General features: G+C 32.0%; 1 protein-coding gene across 1 annotated transcript in view; it reads right to left on the bottom strand.

Moving 5' to 3' along the window:
- LOC129942836 (serine-rich adhesin for platelets) overlaps positions 1-24,654 on the bottom strand; it is a 236,411-nt gene extending 211,757 nt beyond the window's left edge. Inside the window, exon 1 of the mRNA XM_056051925.1 lies at positions 23,166-24,654. The gene's annotated coding sequence lies outside the window, so the exon portion shown is untranslated. The remainder of the gene's footprint in view (positions 1-23,165) is intronic.
- Between the last annotated feature and the right edge of the window lie 1,588 nt (positions 24,655-26,242).

Raw genomic sequence — 26,242 nt, 5'->3', positions numbered from 1 at the left:
TGGACGAGAAGAAGGGGAAACAATCTCTCACCTTCTCTGCACTTGCCCTGCTATTTCACTAAGACGCAAAATTCATCTGGGAGGCCTTCCTTTTAATAATCTCAGTGAAGTAGCTAAAAAGGATATCAAATATCTTCTTCGCTTTACAAAAAGCTCAAGCTAGTAAGAAGTAAATCTCTAGATTCATGTGGTATCAAAATGGGCCTCTTCTGTTGGCCTAAGTGTGTGGATTCTGAATCCGAAGCTACTTTAATCTAACCTAACCTAAACTTACTATCCTGAAATCACGTGAACTTTAACAGATCCTGCACCTTAAGTTTTCGGGCGTCCTAGTTTATACCTGCTCTTTGGGAGTGCACGTTTTAAATTCTTCTTCGGAGTCCACCATTTTTAAGATGGATTCGTTCAAATTACATAGCCTGTTTATTTTTTTTTGTGATATGCCCCTTTATCAATTTAAGCTATACATTCACAACTTTAGCTCAACTTCAGTCGTACTGTCAAGCACAGAGATTCGTTCTTCATCCGTACAACAGGAATGTGGAATACTTTACTGCACTCTGTCTTTGACTGTTACTGCAATATTCAGAAATTCAAAACCATTGCACACCGACATCTTCTCCATTATCTAATGCACTTTTTCTATGTCTTCCATAAAAAAGGTGTACTAATAACTCCTTGTGTGAGCGCCCAGTTCTTAAAGAGATGTTCGTTGGTGTTAGAATTGTAGTTTGACATCGAAATTCTACGTCATGTTATTTCTTTAAATCAGGGTAAACTCTTGCAAAACGTTCAGAATTATTATGAACAAGGGAGTCACATAGCATTCGGTATCGGTTTTGAACCGCTAATCTCCAATTTTTGAAAGTGTTTCAGCATATTTTCGTAAATTAATGAGCAGGTACAGACAAAATCGAGAGAGCCAAATTTCCTAGTCTCCGTCACTTTGAAACCTCTTACACTCATTTTTTATAGCGTGTTGAATTCGTGTCGGTGTATACATGTTTTCACCTCGGAGAGCAGAGAGAGAAAAAACTTCAGTTGAGAGATTGAGACATTTGACATTGCTATTTCCCTCTTGTTTTCACAAATTAATTCTAGCAAACAATTGTCGTTTGTCAATAAATTACGGTGAACGTTATAACGGTTGATCGTGGTGAATTTTCTTTTCCCTTCTCTTTCTCTGAATTACAGATAGATGGCATCAACAACCAAAACAAGAAAAGATGTGTTGAGAAAGAGTGTAACAAAGTTAAGATTTTTTAGACTAGACTTTATTTGTATATATGAACGAGTACATGTTTTTTTATAAATGATTGTTATGTTTATTTTAATAGAAATACCTTAACTAATAGCTTAACTACTTTATTATCTAAAATATACTGCATTGAATTATTTTACATCGAATTATAAAAGGCGGAACTCAAGCCCTTAACTTTGATTTGCATTTATTAATGAATAGCCTATAAAGTTTAGCAAACATCTATGAATAAGTCACAATGCACTTTCAGAATTTTCGCAGATTTTTGAAAGATAGGATATAAATAGTTAGAACTGGAAAACTTATAGAAATGATTCATAAGACTTAAATTTCGGTTGAAGAACAAATTTGTAGATTCTTTTCAAAGAACCACTGACCTACCGAGAATACAAATATTTTTACTTTTGTACAAAAGTACTTCTCGGCTTATGTCGTTAAGCCTTAAGAAGCAACACACTAGCTAAGTGTAAAGAAGTAAGAAAAGCTTATCACCTATTCACAAATCTTATGCAAATTAAAAATGCAAATTGGCAACAGAAGTAACAAGTTGACGGTTTTTTTTATTTAGTCTCTACTTAAATCACTTATTTTCAGCGTTTTGGAAATGTCGTGAGTAATGTAAAGAAAATAAACAACGAGTATACACAAATAAAACAGGAATGTAATTTGCATTTTTCAACGGTCTGAGTGAAAATTAAACGCAGCTAATAATAAAAAAAATAATAAATGTAGTGCTTTAAGAGTTTTATGTTTCTAGGTCCTAATTCTCATTGGACTGTTGCACCACCTAATTTATTTTACTTACATAATGATTAAAACTGGCTTCAAACAACTAACTAAAATTTCTGTAAATGCGTACTTTAGAATTGTTTCTAAATCTTCATTGTTCTGGCATCTAACAAGAGTAATTAATTTCATATTCGAATGATATTACTCCCAAACGAACACAATTAGAGTACCAAAAAATTATTCATCCACAATTTTGAATTTTCTTTGAACACCTCTGAACAGCTGACTGCATCCGCCATTTTTCAAAGGTCGCCATTTTTCAAGTGTGGGGAGTAGGTATGCACATCTTCTTGCAAAAGTATTTGTTCCCCACATTTTTTTTATATGGAGTTAATACATATGCAAGTTTATGTGCAAATCGCAACTTGTAGGCAAAAAGAGAGCAACCGTCGAAGCTGGTTGTCTCGTTTATTTTTTTTTCTCTCTGATATAAGCCACGACGTCAGAGAAGGAGTCAACTGCATTCTTTGAACGTAAATTTTGTATAAGTCCACTGATTAGTTTTTCAAGTGTCATAAATTTCAAACTTGGAACATAACTTCAGTAACCTCTACTTACAATTCATTGAATAAAAACAAAATTCTCTACAAACCAATCCTCGAGCAAACTACAAGTCGATCACGATTTGTATTTTGTGTTGTAAAGAAATATTACTTATCTCTTTTCCAATTTGACACAAAATATGAATTGGAAATATGCATAAGACGAGTAAATCATAGAGTATTAAAGTTCAGCTTTCTGTTGAATGAAATAACATGATCAACTGTCATTTTGACATAAGTAGACTTGACTTGATATTTAGGGCAATTTTTCCAATAAAGTTGCCAGACACCAGGTATCACAAACTGGCCTAAGTGTGTCCATCTTGGACAGCTACTTTAACCTAACCAGATAGAAAGAAATATTACTTATCTCTTTTCCAATTTGACACAAAATATGAATTGGAAATATGCATAAGACGAGTAAATCATAGAGTATTAAAGTTCAGCTTTCTGTTGAATGAAATAACATGATCAACTGTCATTTTGACATAAGTAGACTTGACTTGATATTTAGGGCAATTTTTCCAATAAAGTTGCCAGACACCAGGTATCACAAACTGGCCTAAGTGTGTCCATCTTGGACAGCTACTTTAACCTAACCAGATACCAGAAATTTGCCTTACTTCCAAGTCTCTTATGCCGTCTGAACCTGCTCAATATCGTTATTAGGAACGCAGCGATGATATGTCCAAACTCAGACAAAACCTAATGATATGCTACTAATTTTTGTTCTAAAAAAAGAATATATTGAATATCTAATTAAAAGGATTGCCGACAGATCTGCTCGAATAAGCTGTGAACTATATGTTCGCAGTAAGAAGTAACTTAAAACACTGTCAACTTCCGTAACTCCCACAACACACAAATTCATTATGTTGTTTCGTGAAGGATGGGCAAACACACAACCAAAAAAGAATGTACATCTGAACATCATTTTCGATGAAAAATCAATTATTCTCATTGAAACTTCTGGAATGACAGTTCTATACGCTTTATCCATTACGTTACGGGCTGCCAAATTCGTAAAGTTTACATAAATGGTGTCTCAACAAAATGGTATCCAAATCTCCAGAACACGAAACTTTTGTATGGAATAATGATTTGACATTTCTTCATTTTAATTGTCAAGAATTTGTGACTTTAACATTGGTGTAACATTCTTTTCCTCTTCGAAGCACAATATAAAATATTTGAATGTGAAATAAAATATTTCTTCATAATTTGTATTCAGCATTGAACTGCATTTTCTTTTCATATTTTTGTCCAATGTCCAATGGACATTAAAAAATATGCTGCAGTTTACAATAAATTTTAATGCATTTTTTGATGGAATTTAGTGCTCATGTAGGTATTCGAATGTATGTACATATGTACATACATATGATTGTTGTCCTAGTTTAATTCCTCTTCTTTTTTTATTATTATTTTTATTTTTATTCACCTCGAAACCTACTATCAACATCGAACACGTTTTTCGATATTCATACGTTAGTATCGATTACGTAATTCTCTAGTGTCACAGCCTTGACTTTCACGTTTGACGTCTATAAATTCTTAAAAGAACGTAAGGTAAAGTATATTTGGCAAGTGAAGCCAATCGCGGATTATACGAGTGAGTACATAGTACGCTCATGCAAATTGTTAACTATTTTTATTTTTTGTTTAAACAGCAAAATAAAAAGCAAAACAAAAATTAATGCTATGATCAGGTGAAATAAATCGAAAAAAAAAGCAGAGTGAAGGTAAAATATAAAACTGCAAACAATCAAGCAACATTAATTTTCAGAGCCCCTGTTTTTTGATTTTTTTTTAAATCCATCTTTCTATAAATTTATAGCTAGCTGCACCTTTAGATATAATTTTGCTTGTTTGTTATAACGATTATAACAGCTTTAAGCAAACTCTATAAAACCGAACATTGAAAATCATAAAGTCGTGCACTGAATCGTAATTGTAACGCAATAATAAAAAACACAATACAACATATTCTGCACAACACCACTCACCAGACGTTACGTACCTACCTTTAGCTGGCTTGGTTACTATAAAACACTCCTGTGGTGTGGATTGTTTGAGTTTAAAAATAAGTAGGGAAGAACCTAGCGTAACGGTGAAACAATTAAACTCTTTCAGTTTGTTATTCAGGTGGAATTATAAAAAATAAACAACATAAACAACAAAAAATAATACGAAATAAGAAGATAAATAGAAATATACTCGGTTTGAACAGGGTTGTTATATGGATTTTTAATTTTGAGTTTTTTTATTTTTAAAAGATGGGTTTTGTTATAAAATTTAATTTTATTCATTTTATAAAACGGGCAAAATTTCTCACTTTTGTACATAACAAATCATATCCATAAGTGATATAGCGAAAGTAGACTGGGGCCCTACTATGTAACTCGATTCTACTTTTGATTCTATTCGAAACTCATTTCCGATTCTACTTTCAAATCGTACTACAACCAACCTGATTTCAGAAAAATGTGTACTTTCGAACGAGTATCGAGTTGTTTGACAGTTTTAAAACCCAAAAAAAAAAAAAAAAAAACATCAAATTTTTGGACAAGAATAATTGATACAAAAATGGTCACTTTGGAATTTGGTTCAATTTGCAAAGAAATGAAGAATGGTACGAGCAAATTGAACGCAGAAGAATAAGAGATAATTCCAAAATAATGGAATCGAGTGAGAAAAGGTTTGTATATAATAAATATAAATAAATAAAATATATACTTTTGTTTTAGTTTTGTCATTCTAAAGACGGATTTATATCGTCCGACATGACTACTCGCAGAACACAAAATGCTGTTCCAATTATCATTAAGTTATCAGCAGCATTAAAATGTTTGGCAACAGGAGGTTACCAAAATCAAATCGGTGGTGACAAGAACGCTGAAATTGCGTAGCAAACCGTGAACAAAAATACTTGCCGAAGTTTTGACTTCAATCCAAAGAGACATGTACCCGCTGATGATGAATTTTGAAATGAATGAGGAAGGGAAACGAAAATCTAAACGCAAAAAATACGAATTCCCGGTGAATTGGTTGGTAGATGGAAATTTTATTTACACTTTGACAAAAAACAACTTCGCTGGCAAGCAAATTTGATGTAGAGTGATTATTTTCGATTTTGCATTGTTTTTAATTCTACTTTCGAGTTACGTAGTTCCTCGTTTATTCGAAAGTTAATAACAATATAGTTGGCAATACAATTTTACGTATTTGGCAGGAGGCTTATTTTAATGCAAAATCTTCATTAATAAGTGCAATTTAAAAAAAAAAAGTCCCAAAAGCAGTTTGGTGTTTTAAGTGCAATGTTGTAATGTGAGAAGCGTTCAATATCATAATCAAATTTTAAAGTCCTGAGATTAAAAGTTAGTTACAAATTATCGTTCAATTAGTAAACTTTTAACTATTCCAAAGCTTTTTGACAAAATAGTAAAAAAAAAACAAGTTGCATGCAATAATCAATGTCATATCTCTAAATTTCAACATTGTTTCATAAATGGTCGATCTGCAACTATTAATTTGGCTTCCTTTTCTTATCAGTGTTTTAACTCAGTAGAAAGACGTTACATTCTTAAATAGACGTGGTTTAAACCGATTTTGTAAAAGTTTTTAGTAGAGTAAATGAACTTCATTTTAATTTTAAAAATAAAAATGTATGGTTTTGATAGCAACCTACTGAGCTGGTTCAACTCATATCTCACTGGTAGGAAACAAATTATTAGAATAGGTGAATTGGAGTCTGGCGCGATATTAGTTGTTTCAGGTCTTCCCTAAGGTAGTCATTTGGGACCACCATTATTTGACATTACATTAAACCACCAACACTCTTAAGTAGAGTGCCAACTAAGAAAACATCACAGCTGTATCGGCCAGTGATTTGGGGCCAATAGGAGCAATTCCTCTGTTACTCCACTAAGAGGAACATTTTGTGGAAGAATTTTGGCCACACCAAAGCCTTTCAAAATAAAGCCGAAGCCGAACGACCCACCACAACGCTGAATTTTTGGTGAATTGATTCTTGAAAAGTTGAACGAAGGTTCAAAGCTCAATTTTGGTCGGTTTGATTGGAGGGAAGAGTCCAGAAACAATTATGGGCTGGCGTAATCATTAGGTCGCATTGCGATTCACAAGATGATGTAACACATGCCACACAACACTCGTAACAATGGATCGATTGTGCAGTAAAAAGTTTATTTTTCATTTGGAGCCAGTCAAATGGGCACCTAGATTGTGCGATTTAACGCCTTTAGACCATTTTTTTATTGTGAAGATATGTGTAAGCTCATTTAATTAGCGACAGGACCGCTTAAATTGATGTACTGAAATCTTTTGTGAGGCTTTGTTAAAGCTCATTTATATAGCGACGAGCCTGCTTAGATTGACGTACAGGAAACCAACATTAAAGGATTTATTCTTGAGATACCGACTGGGATGTTGGAAGAGTATGCCAAAACTGGACTTTTGAATTTTTCTGAAATAAATGTGTGTTTTTTTTTTAAGTTCCGAAAGCTATTAAAACATCACTTTTAGCATATAATTAAATGTCAATTAAATAAAATTATTTGACATTTGGTTCCGAAGTGTATTACATTATAAAGTTAATTTTTTTTAAGTTTATTGAACGAAAAAATCAATATTATTTTTTTTTATCATACATATATTATAAAATATTAAAAAAGTATTAACCAAATATGTTTATTGACTATTCAGATATTCTTTATAATGACTTTATAATGAAATACTAAAACCGACATAAAAAACAACCCAGAAAACTTTTGGAGCCAAATTAATAGCAAGGGGAATACTGACGGGTATCCAAACTGCATGTTTTTCAACAACGAACTTAGCCATGACTCTGAAACAATTTCAAATATGATTGCAAATTTTTTCAAAGATGCTTTTGAAGTAGCGAACTCCTGTCAAACGCTTTTCGCCTTCTCACAAAATTTGCGTCATTTGAATTCAATTAGTCTTTGGATCTATGAAGATGAAATCGTCCGCAAAGTTCAGAACTTGAAGTTTCTTATAACCCTGGTCCAGATTATGTACCTTCTTATATTTTGAAAAAATGCGCATCCTATTTATCCTATCCTTTTCATATTCTTTTTAATGAATCGCTCAAATCTTCAATTTTTCCTGGAATTTGGAAGATTTCGATTCATAAAAAGGGTAGCAAAAATGAAATAAAAAAATATCGTCCAATTGCAAAACTGTCCGTCATCCCTAAGTTATTTGAGTCCATTATTTGTCAAGTCATATCGTCTAATTGTAAGTCTATAATTTGTGACAGTCAACACATTTTGTTCAAAATATGGGAACAGTTACTAACCTCTTTCATTTCAGCTCTTTTTGTTTAAATTCGTTTGAAAAACGGAAATAAGTTGACAAGTGAAGACACAGACTTCAGTAAGCCCTTTGATAAATTGTGCCATAAAACATTAACTTCCAAACTTAAATCTCGAGGCTTTAACGATAAATTTGTTAGCTGGGTTTCGTCGTACTTATTTAATGGATCATACAGCCTAGTTTTTAGGAATAAGCGGTCATCATATTTGTATACCAACTCTGGCGTACCACAAGGTAGCCACTTAGGACATTTACTGTTTATTTTGTACGTTAAGCACTTGCCTTCTATTTTAAAACACTCATCTATTTTAATTTAAGCTGATGACATTAAAATTTTCAAACCTATTGACTCACCCGACGACTGTTTACTCCTACAAGATGATCTAAATAGTTTTTGCGAATGGTGTTTTATAAATTAATTTTTACTAAACATTTTCTTGACTCAAAATTAACTTTTACAAATCATTATGACTATATTATTAAAAAAGCAAATAAGACACTCGGATTTATAAAACGGTTTTCACATGATTTTCGCGACACTTATATTCTTAAACTTCTTTATATAACATTTGTAAGACCAATATTGGAATATGGCTGCATAATATGGGCTCCATTTTATTCAATCCATATATAATCATAGGCTCACGCTCATAAATCTTCCATCGCTTTCTAACCGCAGAGAATACATTCAGCTGTGCTTTATTATAAAATTATTAAATGGGTCAGTCATATCACCATCAATTTTGGAACAATTAAACTTATTTTATAGCTGTTCAAGTATTAGAAGACTAGTTCCTTCACGTCCTATATCAAGCAGATCGAACTATGGTAAAAACAGTCCCCTGAACCAATTGATTTCAGTTTACAAGTATTACTTCTTGGTTTTATTCCGTAAGCGATGATTTTAAAAGTAAAACATTTAGAGTAAAATTTGACAACATTTCAGTTTAGCTTTTTTTTGCAAATTACTTAAAGTATTGTAAATCTATGAATCTAAGAATAAATGTAATATTAGTCCTAAGTTCCAACGTTAGTTTCTTTAACCAATTCAATAAATAAATAAAAGATTTGTTGCTTTAATAAAAAATTATACAAAAACAACTTTAAATTAAAAACACTAATGTAACAACCCTGACAGAGCTTCATCAACATTTAAGTGACTCATTGAGTCTGGATCTGCTGGATTGCAAAATGTGTTAGAAACAAAATAAATGCAAATGGAAATATACAAATAAATTCCATTCACTACAAGGTGACGTTAGTATAATTCAACTCGATCTAAGCAATTGCAATAATAAATTGTACTTGTTTTTTTTTTAAACTTTTATAGCTTTAGTGGGTGCTAAAAGAGGCACACGAAACAGGTTGTTCTTCGAGATGCCGCATGAACGTGAGGCAAGAAGTTGCAATAATTGCACACACCTTTTACAATAGTATCACCATATTTAGACTTCACAGATACTAGCTATGTACAATTTTGTTGCTTAAGAAAATTTTAAACAAAACTACAAGTATCTACATAGTTACATTAAATGAATGTAGATAATAATAATAATTAAATTTGCAGTCAGACTTGTTGTAATGAATCTTTTGACAAAAAAAAATAAAATATGTACGCCACAAGTCAGCTAAGGCAGTGAGTACAATAATTTATATAGTTCGTATAAGCTTAGGTGAATGTGAGTAGATTTTTTAATTCTTTTTTGTTTTTTTATAATGCCAACGACGACGCTAAGCTACGACAAGACGTAATAAAAATTTTGCAATTAAGTTGTTTTTTTGTATCTTTTCTTCTTCTTCTCATGATGATAGATATTTTTTTAGCTTCAGAAGTCGTTTTTTATTTGGTAATAATTTACTTAAGTAGTTCAATTTGCAAGCTTTAAAAACTTTGACTACCTATGTTAAGGTACCTGTAGGTATATCTAATTAAAATTGGTACAAATACATGACGTTGCATATAAATCAAGAGTGAAAGTATAATTTTTTAAAGGTAGTAGGTTCTTGAATACTTTACTTAAATATACTTAATTGTTAGGTTTTCAGTTTGAAATGATGTGAACCTAGTTGGCAATTAGCAAAATAAAAATTGGTTTGCTTATATATTTTAGATTAAATTGGTCAAGTGATATAACTCTGACGTGTCTCACGAAGAAGAAATTTTTAGTGAGAGTTCTGAGTTTTTCTTTTTATATAAATTTCAAAGAAGAAGTTACTTTGGGTCTAAATCATTAGGCCAATAATTTATATTACTTTAATAATAATAAAACTTGTTGAATTTTAGACGTGTTGAATTTTTGTTAGACTTGTTGAATTTTAGACGTTTTATTCTTGTAACAAACGGTGCTAATGTCACTTTTTAAGTATATTTTAGGCTGCGTCCACACTTTATAGTGGTTATTAACAAAAACACTCACTAGAGTGTTTTTGTTAATAACCACCGGCTTAAGGAGCCAGTTACAGCTATCATTGATTTTCATAATTGAAACCAATCGTTGGAATTGTTTTGACAAGTTGGTTAAAGCTTTCATTGAAAATTTCAAATTTCTTGATTGGATTCAAACTTTTTCTGATCAAAATCAAGCATTTATGTTTAGAGTTGATCATTGGAAATAAAACTGACAGATGGGAATATAAATAAACTGGAACGCTTTCAGTCGAATGATAATCTTTAAAAACGATTTCGTCATTGGAAACTTAAAAATGAACTAAAAGTAAAGTTCTAGGTTACCTATATAATGTATTAGTTTAGTAAAACAAATCTACAACAGGTCTTAAGACACCAAACATAACATTTGACGTTTCTACTCGCTTTTAAATTTCGAAACAAAATATCCAATGATAAGGACTAATGATAACTACATATGTACATATCTATAACTTTTTTTTAAGTTTTTGAAATTTACGCTAGTTTTTTTATGAATTTTTGTCTAGCTTTCAAATCGTTTTAAGATGAAATAAATATCCATTGTTTAATTTTATCCAAAATAACGCTTTTTTAAATGTCAAAATAAAACTTCTTGTGGGAAAACCTTTTATATTATATATCTTCAGGAACTTAAAATGGAATCAGCTAATCCTCTAACAATGTGATTTTACAATGATATTTTATAAGAAGTTAGTTAGTTAGAAAACGCAATCAATGTAATCATAGCCTTAAGCTAAATAAGTAGTTTACCAATAGAGATATAGATTTTGACAATTCTTGGCAGCCATTTTGTTTTATCTTTTATGTGCATAAATGAATGAAACACTTCAAATCCCGAAACTTGCATTATTGTAACAACACTGACCTATCAAATTAAATACAAAAATGTATGTACAGGGTGGGGCGTGGTTATTCCATTATTTTAATGAAAAATATAACCCAAAAAGTATATTGGCAAATATTGATTTAATTATTTGTTCTGTGTATAGAAGTTCGTTTAAAGTTTTATTTTATTTAGTTTTAAAAACGACATCTCGAAAGTGGCCACCGGTCTCATTAATGCACTGAAATAGTCGGAATTTGTAATTGTTTTCCACTTTTTCCACCATATCTGTGCTTATGTCGGCGATAGTATTATATATATATTATTTTTAAGATGACGAAGGGTCTTTGGAAGATTAGTGTACACCAACGATTTAAGGTAGCACCACAGGAAAAAATCACATGGGGCTAAATCTGGCAATCGTGCTGGCCACTGAAGATCACCTCTTTAAAGAGAGATGATCCGTTCGTTAAAAATATTAATTGACCTTCTTGCCGTGTGAGCTGTGGCGCCATCCTGTTGAAACCAAACTTAATCTTTATACAATCCACAATCACATAACGTTCAGAATTGACCATAACTCCTCTTTCGTTCTCTTCAAAGAACCATAGGCCAATAATGCCGATTCTGGATATTGCACAACAAACAGTCACACGTTCTATATTCAGAGGCTGCTCATTAAGTTCTCTCTGGTTAGTGGGGCTAGAAATTCGCATGTTTTGTGTGTTCACACATCCTGAAATATGGAAATGTGCCTCGTCACTAAAGAAAACTAGGGCATCCTGAGGCAGGTTTTCGAGGAAGGCTTCACATGCATTTTTTCACGCAACATAATTGCGTGGATTAAGTTGTTGCACCACTGCCAATTTGTATGGGTGAAAATTAAGTTCTTCAAGAAGAATCCGTCTGACTGTGCGACTAGAAATCCCTAAAGAAACCAATTACCAAGGGGACTTCAAAATCGCCACCCTTACTCTTTCGATGATTTATGGAGTGCTGACGGTTCTGGAAGGTCCATTATGCTTCTTCTGCACAATACCGGTATCCGGTATCCCTGTCCACACACAAAGAAATGGATTTCCAAACAGACACACGACCTGAAAAATTGAAATGATATTGAAATGGTTTCTAAAAGCACGCTAACTTGCGATGATCGAGCGGCTGAAAGAAAAGTAGGCCTCCACATACGAACGCGCGCTCTTGCTTTGTCCACTGTGTTGTCATAACGAAAACCTTAGATAACGTGCTTTCGAACAAGCCATAAACCAACGCTCTACAGTTAATAGCCGCTCAGCTGCGAGAGTCTCAGATAAGAAAGTAACCACGCCCCACCCTGTAGTTTAATCTTGAAAGGCAGTTATCAGAATATAATATTTTGAAGTCACAAACTTTGACGTATCCTTTCTACTTGACAAATTAACTTTAGGAGAAGAGAGATTAAGTGATGAAATGTCAAAATACGTCGCTCTGTAAAACAGTAACTAAAAAAATGGGCAGTTGAGACACTTTTGACAGTTAGGTTAAATTTTGATCGGAATTAAAAAAGAAAAACCTTTTTTTACTGGACTCTAGTTCTGTTTGTATTAAACTAGCTTCAAAATATGGAATCCAAAAATTCGAGCATTCATTTGATGCAAAACTGGAAGATTTTTTTAAGAAAAAGCGTTAACAGAAGAGAAGTTAAAATGCTCTTATTTTTGTATTCTCATTAAAATGGTCTAGAATCTATAAAAGAAACATTTTCAAAGCCCTCTTATCTTTATTTATATTTGAAAGTGCAAATAAAAATAAAATAAAACATTGCTAGAATCTCTTTTAGATTTATTATCAGTTTCAAACATTTTCCAACTTTTTTCATAGCTCTTAGATGGCCTCTAAGTAAAAGTCCTCTCTATATAGAGCCTGCATTAGGTATGTTTTAGCTTCTCAACTTTTATATCTAACCCACGTACTCTATGCCTTTCCCTTTCTTAACATTAAATGTAGCTTCATAACCATTAAAAGGACAGTTAAAAAAATATAATAATACTTAAATGAAATTCAGTAAAACACAGGAATTATGAGACTATTAGATTTATTATTTTACTGTTTATAATATATCTTTATGGGCATCTAAGAAAGGTCACAAATATTTTAATCATCATCATCAGGTGGTGCCAGTGGATGTAGACACAAGATGTACCTTCCTTACTTTCTTGGTTTTGATATGTTTTTAATTATAGTCTGAAAAATATAGTCTAAGTCCATATCACCATTTTCCAAAGCTAATGAGTTTTAGTCTTTTATTTTTAAATAAATTTAAGCTTCTTTCTGAGGTTTTTTTAAATCGCCCAACTAGACTAAATGTCTTTCAATAAAATATTGTCTACCTTTGATAATGAAAACATTCCATTGTCGCATATAATACCATATAGGAAACATTCGAAGCAAGTCAGCAGACAAGCCTCTTAAATGCCATATAAAGAAAGGTGGTACATCTTCATACTATACACGTAACGTACAGTACTTAGGGCTAGTGACCTCCTGAGCTTATGACTAATAGGAAGAATTTAAAGAAAGAACAACTTGCATGTATGCAGAAATAAAAAAATGAATAATATATACAAAACAAAAAGTAGACAATAGTGTAATCATTTGACATTATTATGCATACATTTTTCTTGTCTGTACCTTTTACTCATAAACAGAAAAATACTAAAAAGCCCTAAAGCACAGGGATGGAATTTGAAGAAATTTCGAAAATTGAAGCCTTTTTAAGTCAAACGAAAGCATAAATCACGAAATACCCAAAAATGACATAACAAAATCACAAATAAAAATGTCTGCTTTCTGTCAAAAATTGACTGTCATTAACAGAAAGTTTTTATTTAGAAACGTCAAAAAATATAAGCTTTCAAGAATGACTTTTGTAATTTTTTACTTGTGAAATTGTATCCATAAATGATTTCTATGAAAGATATTGAAATCATAGATTTAAAACATGGACCACATTTTATATGTGATGTCTGATGTCATTTAAGAAGTTAACAGATTTAGGAAGTTCCGTATAGCTATCGTTTACCTCTTTTTTTTAAACGAGATTTATTTGCTCTGGCTTTATAAGAATAATTAACTACCGATTGCATTTCAAACAGAAAAATCTGTACTTTCAAGCTATAGACCTTTGCTTTTCGTAGGGCCTCGCTTAATTGGTTTTGGATGAACACAATAAAGACTAAGAATATGGTAGTCGATTATTAATTCAATGTTACGACATAACGTAATGCAAATTCATACGGACTTTGGTTACAAGAATATTTTAAAATACGGAAACAATTTAAAGCTGTTTAAAGTAGTATTCACATGAGAGCGACCAACGAACGACGAATGAATTACAAAATGTGAGGTTATATACGTTTGAAGACATATTTCCATATAAATTCTTAACAAAACGATAGCAATACAGTTTCTATTTAATTTATGATGCATACTTTTCAAAAATTAATAAATTTAAGAAAACAAATTTATTCGTCGCGAAAAAAATTGTAGTTGATACGAACTGTCAAATTTTGTTTGCGTTCCACATTATCCACACTCACACAACAAATAAAATAATCGCGCGTACTTAACCTAAAAAAATCATTCTTGTTTAAGTTTCGGTTGTCAAAGTCAAACTTCATTCGCGACGAATAAAAACTCTCATAGGAAAGAAATGTCAAAATCGACGAATATTCGTCCAATCGTCGTTCGTTGGTCGCGCTCATGTGAATACTGCTTAAAACCTAATATAAGCCACGCTCCTTTGAGGGTGGGTAAGTACTAGTGAGTATATTCGGCAAATGACGTCTATTAGAAGTTTAAAATTAGACACATGCAAATTTTTCAATTTGTTGCCATCAGAGAACTAATTTTTAGCGTTCCTTTGAAACTGACTAGTAAGCCACTCACTAGTACTAAGTCACTTTGAAGAGACAGTTATAACCTATAAAGCTGTATACGTCATTTTTTATATTAAAAATATAGCTGCCAGGTTCAATGAGCAATCCGTTATGTTCACGTTACAACACTCTATTCTATTAACGTAAAGCAATTATAATTCACCTACGTCTTTTTCGGTCAGTACTTGGGTTCATTATCATTGTTCAATAATTGACACGTAATTCACCAATTTTAACTGACCAGCTTTTCAGAATAGAATTGACTTGCGCAAAATATGTACACGAACTTTTAACCACGGTAAGGGACCAGATGTAGTTATCATTGACATCAATCCAGATAATTTGTTTAATTGCTATTTGACTGTCAGGTCTATTCTGCTATTCATCGGGGAGAATTTCACTTGAATTTTCACTTATCATTATTCTGCTATTCATTCGAAGTGAATCTGTGAATGTCGGTAACGTCGGTAATACTGCGCGGTATTCATTCTATACAATTCAGTTCCGCATATAAAAGGCAGCGGATTTTTCATTTGATATCTGGTTTGTTAATTTTTGTAAGCAAAATGTAAGTGAAAACTTATTTATTGCTAAATTTAGAATATTTGTTTTATAAATAAAAGAATATTAACATTTTTAGGGGAACGAAGACACTTTTTACCATTTCTCCGAAGCTCTCTGTTTGGGGATTCTCTTATTCCTCTACTTGCAATTGGAATACAAAATCCAATACTGCCCATTTCCAAAAATTACAAAAATTATTCTGTTTAAGTCGATTGATTAAACTTAATGTTTGTATGAATCAAAACAATTTATCCAACATCGCCAAGATTTTGACATGAACAGCTGTTTATTTGAATGTCAAATTGGTTTGGGATAATGTAGTTCACTCGATGGATAGCAGAATGCAAAGGTAGTGTGAAAGGGAATCGAATTAGTAAATCGAATATACGATCCACGTGAAAAGCAGAATAGGGCTGTTTGTTTCCTTTTGATTAGAAATTAAAATTATGTACTTTTTATTCGGAAATCCCTAAATACGTTTTTTTTTGGTCAGCTTATTCTTGTTCGGACAGCTAGCTAGGGACCGAGCTGGCTGGAGACGCATGTTGGTTGAGGCCCAGGTCCGCACCGGACTGTAGTGCCACCTTAATTAAACCATCTTGCGCATGAGCTACGAACTGCGAACTGTTCGCATATTTTGACTTTTCTTTAACGAATTGTCAATTTATAATTACCCTTTTCAACAAATAAACCAAGTGGGGTATAATTTTGAGGTTAAGTTGAGCGCGAACAATTTATTCGTTGAAGTGTGGATTTTATGTGGGACGCAAATAGAGTTTGACAGTTCGTAGCAAACAAACTGCAATTCGTTACTACCAAATTGTTTTTACAAAACTGTCTTATTATAGAGAATTAGTTTCTTATAATTTAAATGTGTTTTTTTTTAAATTAACTTTTTGAAATGTTTAAAATCACGTTAGTTCGTCTATTCGTTGTTCGCTCTCATGTGCAAGGCCCTTAAGTAAGTTATTCTTGTTTGTCCAAAACTTCACACAATTCCAATGACAGACATTTTTTTGACCGATCAAATTATTCGGTGGATATCAATCATAAAAATTTGTTTCAATGACATAAATTTTCAACCAGCTGTCAAAGTATTTCAAAGTAATTTCAATGATAAAAACCAATTATTGCTAGCACCTTTAAACATTTTGACTTAACTTAAATATTTATACTATAATTTAAATACTGAACATTTTTCTCATTGAAACAAATTTCTATGAAGCTTCATCTGTCCAAAAATGTCTGTCATTGGAATTTTGTGAAGTTTTGGAAATAAAAGTTGTTCAGGAAAATTAAGTTCCGTCTTAAAAATGGATTATTGATTTCCGATCAGCAAGTACATAATTTGAATTTCAAATCAAAAGGAAACACTGTTAAAACTCTAACTTTCAGTAAAGTTAATCACAGCGAGTTTGACAGCAGTATATTTTAATACAGCTTATGACAGTCGTACCAAAGCAAATTGCATATAGGTTATTCAATAACTTTGCAATGAGATTTTTAAGATATTTAAGGATCGAACACCTACAAAACTTTCCAATCACTTAGTTTTGCTCAAAAAAACGAGTAATTCTTTTGTAACTATAAAAAAGTTTTCCAATATCGCGTTATCTAGACAGTTGTCACTTTTGACCTTTGACATGTAAAAACTTAACCATTACTGTCAAAATTTGGATTTTCCTGAACAACTTTTATTTCCAAAACTTCACACGATTCCAATGACAGACATTTTTTGACAGATGAAGCTTTTCAGTGGTTATCACTCATGGAAGTTTGTTTCAATGACATAAATTATTCTTTTTTTAACTATAAAAGAGTTTTCCAATATCACGTTATCTAGAAAGCTGTCACTTTTGACATTTGACAATTAAAAACTAAACCATTAATACAAATGTAGCCACACACGCTTTGATATAGCTTAGAATTTGTTATGATTCATTGCAAGAACGGTGCAAATTGTGAAGTCATATTTTCTAAAACTAGCCAAAAGTGCGGCTCGTCGCTTGTAAGGCACTCCTAACAGTTGAAAGATAACGTTTTTCGTTCTTCAACTAAAATAAACATCCATTCACATCTCGTTTATTGATTTTTAAAATATTAAAATAAAACCTCTTTTATGGTGAACGTAACTCATAATTTTGCTCAAAAGGCCATCAAAATACTTATTCCGCCACCGCATTTTACACTTGTTGGCTGACACAAGGCAAACTGCAACATAAAATAAAATGAATAATGTTTGTACAGTCATTCTTTTGCTTGCTTGGTCTCAGTCTGGCCATCATGATCATCACCGCCGCCGCGCCATCAAAGTAGGCAATTTATGAAATGAGTCAGTTCTAAAACCAGTGAATCAACACATGAGACATTATGACACAAAGCAAAAATATATAGATTCTCTTCGACACAGAAAATATTGGAACTTTCTTGAAAAATAGGCTAATTGTTCAAAAACAAATAGAAAACCAAATTATATTGTTCCTAAATGTTACGAACTCCTCCCCTAGTAGCAAAAATTAAATCTATCAAAATATTAAACGAGGTCATTTTCCAAATTCTGAAGTACGTAAAATGGTTTGTGTTTATTTTTCATGTCCAGTAAAGTGAAATATAGAAAGCAATAATTCATATAGCTTCGACATCGGACACATTGAATGCATTTTTCAATTTTTCTTCTCTAATGCACTTGCACTCCAGTTTTCAAAATTTCACGTTTCAGGTAGAATTTCAAATATAGCAAACAAAAAATATGAAGGGAAAGTTATTTATACGGATGTTCATGGATAGATCCCGCTTTCTGAAAATGTCTAAAGTACCGAAAAAAAAAGGTTTCCATTAGTAGGTTAGGTACGGTAGTGGTGGTGGTGGTCGTCGTCGTTGGTTTGGTGTCATATGGAAAATCAACATGCATATCAAATTACTTAATACTATGGGATATTCCAAGTCAGGGATCGATCAATATTTTTTTTAAACAGGCACCGGAAGCCGAAGATGGTTGAAAAGAACGATTTGGTTTAATCTTTAAACAGATGAAATACTCGTATATGTGAACTTATGACATTTAAAGGAAATGTGGGATTAAATTTCTTCATAGTTTTTAGTTTAAAAAATGCAAACATTGATTTGACATTCTTTAAATTCAAATTACCTAGTTGAAGATTGTCCTTAAGTTAAAAGGGGTTTATAGAAATTAATTTGAAAATTTCGATGCAGACAAATGACTGGAGAAATAATTTCATATGTGACATAACTTCATTTTTGTATATAGGGATTTAACCCATGTACACATTTTGTACTCAAAATTTTCGAAATAGCTTATTATACGGCGGTAGAAATGAGGGTTACAGGCTTTTCACACCAAGTCCGAAACCCGGTATTCGCGAAATTATCGGCTTTGGCCGAAAACCTACATCGAAAACTCAAGTTTTCAAATACATTTTATGGTAAACCACAAATTTTCGTAAACAAGTTTTATATAAAACCTCTCGAAAACTAGTAGGAATTCATAGTTGAACTAAACAAGCAAACCTTTTGAAACATTCAGCGCTCAAATTAATGTAAACCAAACAGCTGATGGCTGCTGTCAAAACAAATATTTCATTTGAAAATAAATTTATTCGCGGTAAGTAATATTATTTATATAATTCCCTTATAAAATAAGAATTATTGCTTTTTGATTTTTATTTACAGAATATGGAAGAAAAAAAAAACAAAAAAAAAAGGAAAACTTTGGGGAGCTGATTGGCAACAAAAAAAAACGTCGAAAATAGAAGCCCCGGTGACTATTTGCGGCACTGGCGGATCTTTTACGATCCTTCAGAGTTTCAAACTTTGTTAAGCAAGGAACCGGAATTTACTATGGCTACTGGCGTGATGACTCCACGGGCGAGGTAGATTTGCTCTTAGTTCGTAATGACGTTTCCAAGGGATGCGTCTTCGAACTCGTACCCACAAATATGTTTGACGCTTTCGCTTACTACCTGGAAAGAGACTGCGTTCAATATGTTCATTTGTGGAGGAGAATAACTATGAAAGAAAATCTCTGGTGGAGGCTAAGTAGCAGCGGGCTAGGAAAATTTGTGCCAAAACGTTCCACAATGTGGGAATCGTTGTTCCAGTGGGCTATCGCCCCTTAATGGACAGCGATGCCAACATCAAGAAGATCCTCAGTGCTTTGGACAAGTCAGGCGAGCGCTCAAAAGAATAAACCAAAGAGATAGTCATGGAGAAATTGCAGCCCATCAAAACAGCTTCAGTGATTGCTCTGGATGAGTGGAATTTTCGTACAAATCTGGAACTAGGAATTGACCAGACCACACAAAAGAATTATCGACTTAAGGGTGTCGACGGCAAAGACAAATCCTTAGGAGAATGTTGTTAGAATTCATTTTATTTTTACAAATAATTTGAAAAGAGGAATAATCATAACTTTTTACTCACAAATTTTTTCATCAATACAAAATTTGACAGCCGGTGTTAAACAAATTTAAATGTCAATTAAAAAAGTGTAACGGTTTTGGGTTTTAAATCATAGCAATTTTTTGGATTATTTGGTTTTATTTCACGTCATTTATTATATAGCATCGTGAAATTTGATGTACATAACGCTTATAAGAAACTAAAAAATTGTTTTTTTATAACTGAGAAGCAAGTTTCTTATACGGACGCAAGAAACAAGTTTCTTATATAGAGATGCACCCCGGAATGTCTAAAATATATCCTCTTCTCAATACTCAATAAACACACCCAATTTTGAACAAAGGTAAAACCAAAGAACAGAACACAAACCCAACAAATAACGAAGACAACAAAATGTCAAATAAACACTGAACTGAAATTTTCTTCAAATGTCAGATTGAACTATTGAAGTGACATTTGCATATATTGCTTTGAACTTTTCTTAAGGGTCTGTTTATGTTTTTTGAGTTTCATGATTTTCTTGCAATTTTCTTAAATCCAATCAGCTTTGTATTGAAAAAAGAAAGTTGTCATCGGAGAAAAGTTTCTTTCTGTTTCTTAAAATCGATAAATCCTGTACCTTAAAGAATTTGAATGATTCAACACACAACCAAACACAAATCATATCAATTTATCCCTCTATTACATCGCATCGTGAAATTAGTCTAAATAGTTTTTGATACATTGCTTAGAGTTATTTCCCCTAGCAATACAATTCTTAAACTTAAAATCACTACAGCCCACAAATTATTCACATGAAAAAATAAGGATTTATCGAGTTGTCAAGAAATTTATAAAATGTTATTTAATTCTTTCGGTGACAAGGAAGGGAAAATGTTGATTAATAATTATAATCAGCCTTATTGTGATTTTCGCCCGGAAAATCATTCACCGAGTTTCGCCCGAATTTCATTTCGAATCAAAACTGACACTTCAAATCAAAACTGACAGTTCGAATAATTGTCGTGTTCAGCAAACGGAGTTCGCAATAAATTACCTCATCTCTGATTAAAACAGAGAATGAAATCTGAACCTACATTTCTTGTTGAACATAAAAACGCAATAAAATTTATGTAGTGCCACAATATCCTCTTAAACTTCTAAACACTGCGTATGACAAGGCACTTCTAAAACCATCCCCAATCAATTTCTCACCACTAAAAAATCTATTTGCGCAAGTGGATATTCAAAATGTCTCTGTTCGTTTTTTGGTATGTGAGTATTCGTGACTAGAAAACGAACAACCCTTTGTTTTGACACCATCAACTATTAATAAAAAGATTAATAATTAACAATAAAAAAGAGAATATAAAATGGTCTTCGAGGAAGAAGAAAGGATGGAAGAACGAGCCATTCGAAGGCATTTAAGGGATCATTCCAATCCTTTGCGTGAACCGTTGTGAGAATGAACTGGATACTTTTCTAATTGAATGCTTGTTAAAAATGCATTATTTGCAGATTTTAACAGCATTTAAGGCTCAACAAACCGGCTTTTAGCGCCAAATGACATTTTATTTCCCCGAATTGAGTATTACCAATAAGGGAAATCTTTCGAACATGCATTTTTTTCGCCCGAAACTCACAATAGGCGAATTGATAAAAGGAATCTTGTTCAGGTGTAACTCACAATAGGGCTAGATGTTCTATGATGTACCTTTGCGTAATATATGATTTTTTTGTATTCATATTAATTTTTAATTTCACTTTAATTTAATGTAGGAAATAACTTCAAACATAGTTTTTAAATAAAGCTACCACACAAATTTAATGGTCTTTACAAACTAAGTAAACAAAATACATAAGTTCCATGCATCATTTCGATAAAAGAATAAAAGACAAAAATATAATTATTATATTTAAATACTTAGTACAAGTACAAATGTCAGATCTGACAATATTGCAAATAAAAAAATTGGCCAAAAATATCATACAATCGTGTAACAAAACTGTCTACCAGAAACGTCATTGTCAGTCGTGGTCCGTTTCATTTCTTAGTTAGGTTAACAATAGTTGACTTTATGTCATTCCTAAACCACAAATTGCTATAATTTCCTAAACTGGCAATCATCACGAGTTAAGTTAAAAGTATTGAGCTGTCATATAAATGGTCTGTTTACAAACAAGCAATTGATTTTTTTTGTTGGTTTCAAAAGAAATCTTAATCGGACGACTTTCTTGTTCATTCTACAATAAACTAATATTTTTTTAATTGATATTGATTGATTATAGCATGCTTTGGAAAAAAGTTCGTACTGACCTTTAGTAAAGATCGTAAACCAACAACTGTCAAATTTTCTGTCCCGTCATTTAAAATAACAATACAACAACACCAAAAATATTATAAGAAATGTTATAGTTTCTAGTTCATGTTTCTCAGAAGTCATAAAGCCACCAATTCAAATTTATGTATGTATTTGTCCATTAAATTTGAAGTTTTAACTGTCCCATTTGTGATTTTATTAGAACTCGTCACTTGACAAGAATTTCAATAAGTTTCTGCAATTTATGTCAAATTTTAACCGATTAAGAGCAATATTCTTAGAATAATCTTTAAGGCCGAAACAGAACAAAAACTTTCTGTAAATAAACTTAGAGACATTTTATTTTGAGTGGGTTAAACATGTATAATATTTTCGTTCTTCCCAAGCTTACATCCAAATCCTCTGATTAGCTATGTTCGATATTAAGAACTCAGCTTGTGGATTCTTTGAACAAAATTTAGTTTACAAGCTCATTTAATGCATTGTTGAGTAATAATATTATAATCATCCGGATTGTGAACAAAGTCACCCTTAATGCCACTTAAGCTGTTTTTTCATCAATTTAATTCAACAAGTCCAATTAGATATAAATAATGCTTAAACGTCAAATTGAATGATTACTTTAAGCAAGACTTTTAAAAGAAAAACCCTCTCTCTATTTTGTATCTATTCACAGATATGATTAGCCACTATGCAAATTTCTCAAAACGTCTGTTTATCAAAAAGTCAATATTTATTTTTGTGGAATTAAAAAACGCACTTACCTGAAGTTTGTTCAAAAATTTCCACTTGACAGATAGAAGAAGTTTTATACGACTCGACAATAAAATTTGTAGTTTAATTAAACCGCTGCGTTCACTGAATTATAAACTTCAAAAACCATCAACTTTCGGCTTGCGGCTCATAAAATTTCACAAAAACAAAAACGTCTTCCGGAGATCTTACAATAGCAACAAAATAAATAAACAAACAAACAATTAAAAATCGCAATAACTATTCGTAGGTAGGTAAAATTCGAACACAAAAATAAAATCACTTCTATTGTGTTGCCTTAGCCTTTAGCCTTACTGCAAAGTGGATTTTCCATTTACCGATCCGTTCCGGGAGGGTTCCTTTTTTTAATTTTTTTTATTTTTTATTTCGCTTTGAAACCCAACACTTTAGAGAAGACAAATAAGAAAGGAAAAAAAATAATAACGAGCACTGCACAAATTAAGGGAAAAAAACCCATAAAACATTAAAGAAAACAAAAACACATCAGCGAAGCACTGCACTGTGAACCGGAAATTATAATGCACACGTAGTATATGATGTAGACGTACCCTTAATACTTTATGGACTACAAAACACGTTAATTTGGAACACTGGTTTTGGAATTGATCAGACCAACAACTCCAACAACAACAACAACAAGAAAAATACTAAATTAAAAAAAGGGTTGCTGACGTATTAAAGAAAAAAGGATTAAATTTTTAGCAAACTTAAAGGTTGACATTAAGGTACTATACTTTTTTTTAACTCTTTGCAATTTAAAGCAAAACTCTTTGTATACTAAATGTACGATGATGATTCATAAGTCGGTCGGTTGGTCTTCGGTCTTGTTTTAATTTTGTTTTTTTTTGCATAAATCTTGACTTGACACGGTGTGTATCTTAAAGATATATTTTTTGTTGTTGTTTATTCGTAATTTCTGGTTTGTTTTTATATTGAAACTCGGAAATGCTGTGTGTAGAAAGAACAAAACTGGAAAACTGGTTTTAAATTAAATTCTTGTTTTGTTGGTTGTTTTTTTTTTTTTGTTTTAATTTTTTCTTTTGTATATTTATCACTTCTTATTTAATTCACTCGTGAAGCTGAGATTCTAAAGCATGGATTCTAGAGACATCTCACGTTGGCACTAGATTTTTGTTTAAATTTATTTTCTTCTTCTTGAAAACTCTTCCACATTTCGATTGGATTCTGATGAGGAATTCAAATATGATTCTAAAATTTTATTTCTCAAAAGATTGTGGCTTAGAACAGTTTAAGCTTTTCTTGCTTGCAAATTGAAACACCCACGGATACGGATAACCGATTGTATCTGAACCTTTTTTGGTGCACTAAGATCCGACAGACGATATATTCAAAAGCCTACACAAAATTTACAACAAAAATAATAATAATTCACATCGAACTACCAAATCCAAAGAATTCAAGATGCAGATACGAGAACTCCAAAAATAACACTGGACGGGAAAAAATCTTCGTATCAGCTCACAGCTCCTACCACTACCACAGTACCACCTATAGCTAGAGCAGAAGCAGAAACAGAGCACCAGCAACACCAAACCATATATACATTATTTTTGTTGTTGTTAAATTTTGTTTTCCTCTCAAATGTGGGGGCATGAGAAACACTGGATGAATATAAGGCTACAGCCACAGTCCTACACTTTGCCACTGTGCTTTGCCACAAATGGAAAATAAAGACGAACGAATGAAAATAACTAAACAAAAATGAAATAATGACGTTGGAACTTGGAATTGAAATGTTGAACGAACGAGGAAGAAGAAGAACAAGTTGAAGAGACAAAAAAGGTAAAAATAAACAAAATAAGAGGGGGAGATAAAACACACATGTTCTTAAACAAAAACACAAACTAGAGTAAAACTAAAATGCATAGGAACATTTAAGAGTTTTGTTGCATGCAACTGGCAACATGGTTATTTAAGCAAAATGTTGCGGGGGATATATTTTCCAGATACATTTTGGTTGACTTTTGTTTATTGTTCATTGTTTTTGTTGTTGTCGTGTTGTTTTGATGTAACCAGAGATTGTAGAGAGGGAAAAGTGAATGTCATTACGATTGCGGAGAATGCAAAAAATAAAAACAACAATTTGTTTATTTCTTTGTAAATAATGTAATACAGTACAATGTGGGGTACAAATGAAAATGCGGGTATAAAATGCAGATAAGATATATGGTTGCCTTTGTGAAGCATATTTACCGAAAACTACTAATTAGATACTCTTTACTTGTTAAATAGGGAGTTTGTATACATGTGTATGTATATCTTTCACAATGCAACTGCAACTCTGTATATGCATATAGGAGTAAAAAAAGGGCTACCATCTTTTATTTTGATTTAAAAAAATGTTTGCTTAGCTTAGAAGAAGAAGAATTTACAGTATTTTTTAAAAGGTGTTTTTTTTAGGTAGGGGAACCTGGGGACACTTGATCCCTACTTTTGAAATTTTTGATTATTTCGAATAATAAAAGATATTTTGCTTTTAAACTGTTATGGTTTGTAAATCATTTTATTGTTTATCATATTGCATAGTTACACATAGAATTTTTGAAATATGAAATACATTTTTTGACGTTTTTTAAAAAGAGTCCAAAGTAATCAAGTGTCCTCTAAATTTCCGCAAAGATTTCTTGAATTGAAATAAAACGACGCATTTAGTGTTGGCCTTGATAGTTGGAGAATTGATTTTCTTTACGATTTGATGCCGTCCAATTTCAGAAATGTCATTTTGAACTGGCCACTTAAATGTGTGGTTATTAACTTCCCATAGGAAGTTATTGTAATGGGTCCGATTTGTCAAATTGAAAGTTTTGACATTTCTCGACGTTTTTTTCGTCGTCCATAGGTCAAGAACCAGAAGAGATATCGACTTCAAATAAATTTTGTTATACAGATAATAAGGCAGAAAGATGCAGAAAGGGCTCTCAAGAAAATTGCATGGGTGGTTTTTTTACCATAGCAGTTTGAAAACAAGGTGAACATTTTGGTTAACCCTAAATATCTTACGAACCAAAAACGCTAGAGACATGAATTAAATTTTATATAATAAACT

This window comes from Eupeodes corollae, chromosome 1, assembly GCF_945859685.1.
Source record: "Eupeodes corollae chromosome 1, idEupCoro1.1, whole genome shotgun sequence".
NCBI classification, from domain to species: Eukaryota; Metazoa; Arthropoda; class Insecta; order Diptera; family Syrphidae; genus Eupeodes; species Eupeodes corollae.
The sequence above is the reverse complement of the archived record's forward strand: the minus strand, read 5'-3'. Positions and strand labels throughout refer to the sequence as shown.